Source organism: Cicer arietinum, chromosome 1, assembly GCF_000331145.2.
Source record: "Cicer arietinum cultivar CDC Frontier isolate Library 1 chromosome 1, Cicar.CDCFrontier_v2.0, whole genome shotgun sequence".
NCBI classification, from domain to species: Eukaryota; Viridiplantae; Streptophyta; class Magnoliopsida; order Fabales; family Fabaceae; genus Cicer; species Cicer arietinum.
The window spans coordinates 11120775-11125635 of record NC_021160.2 but is presented as its reverse complement, the minus strand read 5'-3'; positions in this window follow the sequence as shown (position 1 = coordinate 11125635).

Below are 4861 nucleotides of genomic sequence, written 5' to 3'. Positions count from 1 at the left end.
TGAATGTTTTTTTAAAGCATTTTAGAGCGCTTATTTGAAAAAGCGTTGTAAAAGGCCTCTTTATTTTAATTTTAAAAGGGTCTTTTACAACGCTTATTCAAATAAGCGCTGTAAAAGGCCTCATTGTTTTATTTTTATATTTAAGGCTCTTTTTCAATTCAGTTTCGTTCATGTAAATTACTAATTTATATTCAGTTCAGTTCATGTAAATTACTAGTTTATATTAAATTATATGAACTTAGTATAAAACACTCAAATCAAGCTAAATATAAGCAGAAAATAAATTAATCAGAAAATCAAATACATGGCTGCTTATATAAAAATGTTCAAACAATTCAGATTACATGCATATTTACATTAACACAGTTCAGATTACATGCATATTTACATTAACACAGTTCAGATTACATGCATGGCTTATATAAAACAATTAAGATGTCCTTCTTCTTTTCCTGGTGGGATTCACATTTGTTTGTCCATTTACAATACGAAACGATGGATTAATTCAAATTCCCTCATCATGATCATCTCTAAGATATAAACCATCATCAGTTGAATCAATTTCATGTGGTTGTTGTGATGTTGCAAATAAAAGATCATTACCAACATCTTCATCATTATTGTTACCATCACTTATTTTATTGGTCCATAGGACAACAGACCATTTATCATCAGAAGGATCAGTGACATAAAACACTTGTTGAGCTTGCGATGCTAAAATAAAAGGCTCGTCTTTGTATCCCACCCTATTAAAATCGACAAGCAAGAATCCTGACTCATCAATCCGAACGCCATTATTATTGTCGACCCACTTGCAACCAAATATGGGAAACACAAAACATTGTGTAGTCTAACTCCCATATACGCTCGATAACCCCAAAATATGATAGATTTGCATATATTGGGTTTTTGTCTTTTGCACTTGAGACATGCATCGCTTCAGCTACGAGAGTGACTCCACTATTTTGCATAGTGGTCTGATCATCTTGTTCTTTGGTATAAAATGTGTAGCCGTTAATAACATAACCAGTGTAAGAAAAGACATGTAAGCTCGGACCATTTGCTAGCCACCTCAATCTATTTGAAATTGATCCGGGGTCTATATCAAATTTTGACATTATGTGATTTTTTAACCATGTTACAAAACTTCGATTGTGCTCTCGAGTTATCCAATTTTGATTCCTATTCATGTTCAAACGAGATAACTGATCAATGTGTATTGTAACATACGGTTGAACCTCATCATCATTGTGCAGAACATACAATTGTGCCTGCTCCCATTCTGTCCTTGATATAGTCAGTAGTCTCCTTCCAGTTATCCCTTCTCCTGATAGTCTTCCCGAATGACGAGACATGGGAAGCCCTATGGATTCAACATTGGACAGATATTCAGTACAAAATTCAGCAGCCTCTTCAACAATGTATCGTTCAGCAATACAACCTTCTGGTCGACTTCTACTTTTTACGTACCCTTTTAATATTTTCATATATCGTTCTATCGGATACATCCATCTCATATAAGCTGGCCCACAAAGTTGTGTCTCCTTAACCAGATGAACAGTAAGGTGAACCATTATATCAAAAAACGATGGTGGGAAATACATTTCAAGCTCACACAAAGTAACAACAATTTCCCTCTGCAATGTCGGTAATTTCTGAGGGTCGATCACTTTACTACAAATTTCCCTGAAGAAGAAACATAATCTAGTTAAGGCTAGTCGAACTTTTTCAGGTAAAATGGAACGTATACCTATTGGTAGCAAATGCTCCATTATAATATGACAATCATGGGTCTTCAAACCTTTTAACTTGAGGTCTTTCATACAAACCAAATTTTTAATGTTCGAAGAGTATCCTTCTGGAACTTTAACTTCGTGTAGAAATTTACATAAAACAATTTTTTCCTTTCTAGATAGAGTATGAGCGGCTGGAGGTAGATATGTGCGATTTCCTTTCTTTACTGGAGCCAGTTCATTTCTTATTCCCATATCGACCAAGTCCAATCTTGCATTGACGCCATCTTTAGACTTTCCTGGAACATTGAGTAACGTACCAATAACACTTTCAAATACATTTTTTTCAATATGCATCACATCGAGGAAATGTCTTACATACAATGACTTCCAATATGGCAATTTCTCTAACACGTTTTCCAAAACAACATTTTAAACAAGGACAAACGACTCTATTTGGATCTTTTGCATTATTCACTGCAAACTCAACAAACTCATTCACTCCAATTTCATACTCTTTTGACAATCGATTGGCAGACATCCATTTCGTATCCATATTATACGACCTATATAAATGCAGTTACAAAAATAATAAGCTTTCAAAACATATCAACAAGTTTCAAAAAGAAACCAATATCAACATATCTAATAACAATTTCAAAACAGAACAGATCAACAAATTTCAAAAAAAAAATAATATATAACAATTTATTAGTTTTCAATTATTAAAAAACTAAAGATTTTTTGACAAAAACAAAGTAAAAAATACCTGAGACAACGTAGATGGCCGCACAGTACGTAGAGGATATGAGGGTTCCCAGAGTAGAGGTGATGAGGGTTCGTAAATTTGTTTTAAATTTGATTTTATTTAATTAAAAGTAAATGATATTTATTTGAAAGCGCGTGTCTTTTACAGCGCTTGTGCAAAAAGCGTTGTAATAGGTAGTTAAATTGATTGAAAGCGCATGTCTTTTACAGCGCTTGTGAAAAAAGCGTTGTAATACGTAGTTAAATTATTTGAAAGCGCATGTCTTTTACAGCGCTTGTGAAAAAATCGCTGTAATAGGTAGTTAAATTATTTGAAAGCGCATGTCTTTTACAACGCTTGTGAAAAAAGCGTTGTAATAGGTAATTAAATTATTTTGAAAGTGCATGTCTTTTACAACGCTTGTGAAAAAAGCGTTGTAAAATAATACGTGAAGGCGCTTCGTTTTACAACGCTTGTTAGAAAAGCGTTGTAAAAGCCTTATAACATTATGCGCAAATGCTATATGACCCTACAACAGCGCTTGTCAAAAAAGCGCTGTGATAGGCTTCGTTATTTTTAAAATATATTTACAACAACGCTTGTATTTAGTAAGCGCTGTAAAATGAGTGCTATTAAATGACATTTTTGGCGTAGTGACAGTATGCATTTTGTTTTAGTTTCGTTAAGCTTTTCAACCCTATTATTTTATAGACTAAATTACATTCGTGGTCCTTTAACTTAATTTCAGGTAACGTTTTAGTCATTTATCTTTTTTTTTTCCGACTTAGTCCTTTATTTTAATTTTAAATGACAATTTGATATTTTATGTTTTAAAATTTCAACAACGTTATCCTTTTTTAAACAAAAATTCAAAAAAAAATTCAATCAAAACTCATAAAATTAATTATATTCTTCAATATAATACAAATTTCATCAAATCCGTACCGCAAATCTTCAAATAAACTCATATTTTCATACTTTATTTGATATTATTAGGAATAAATGACTAAATCGAAAGAAAAAAAAAAGATAAGAGACTAAAACGTTGCCTGAAATTAAGTTAAGGGACCACGAATGTAATTTAGCCTATTTTATATATGCTTAATTATACTTCTGTTATAAATTTAAGATGAAGTACCTGGTTATTGATGGCCTTTCCGTTTGAGTTTTACGTTTTAATGATTAATTAGAATATTACTCGCGCGTTATGTAAAATATATAGACTTTAATATTTTAGTATTATTGTGAATATGATTTTAAATTTTTTAAAATAATATAATTTATTGATTTTGTTTGTAGAGTATTTTTTCCAAATAAATTTATTTAAGTAATTATTATATATGAGTTTATAAACACATATGTGAGAATACGTAGAATGTTTTAGAAAACGTAATTGCAACTAATTCATATATTAAATTTTACCCATTCAATTATTATGTTAAAATTTTAGTTATATTTTAATGAATAAATAAGATTTAAAACTGATAAAAATATTTAAATTTTGATCAACCGATTTATAATTTAATGTCTTATATCACATTTCATTCATTAAAATTTATGAGAAAATAAAATAAAAAGAGTATTATGTAAAAATTATATACGCATTAAAATGAAGTAATAAGTATAAAGTCAATAGTATATTAATCATTAATTATTTATAGTCTATATGATTAATATCATTTACGTTCTATATGATGGACCAAATAATGTACTAAAAGTAATATGTTAATCAATAAAATTTACATTTTTTGAATCACTACATTATTTTAAAGAAATATTAATTGTTAAACATTCATCACTTTCTCAAACGTTCAACCAAAAAATAAATTACTCTCTCAAATGTGTGGTTATGATTCATAAAACCAAAAATAATAATTTTTTAAAATAAACCCATAGTGAAGATCATGCTACAAACATAGCCCATAAATTATATTTAGTATTAAAAATGTAATTTAATAACTATTAATATATGTAATTATCTACTATAGATGAGTCATGCTCTTTCTTACTCGTGTCGTCATGTAATTATAATTTAAAAATGATTCAACATGAAATTGATCTAAGTTGACACATTCAGATGAGGATACAAAATAAAAAATAGAATTAGAAATGGCAAGATAAAATTGGCGTTATTTTAATAGAGTAAAATTCGTTGCAACTAATATTTTAATTTAGCTCGTGCTCTCTTATTAGAAAAATATGGAAGAACAAATATAAATTTATTGCCAAAATATTGTTAGAAAAACATATATGTACGATTTTGTCATTTGGTATTCATTTCATTCTAACCTTGTCAAACAAATGATAACTCTAAATTCCAATGTCTTGAGTATGAGACTTCTATACAACATGACTTGAGAATTTTCACAAACAACACGTG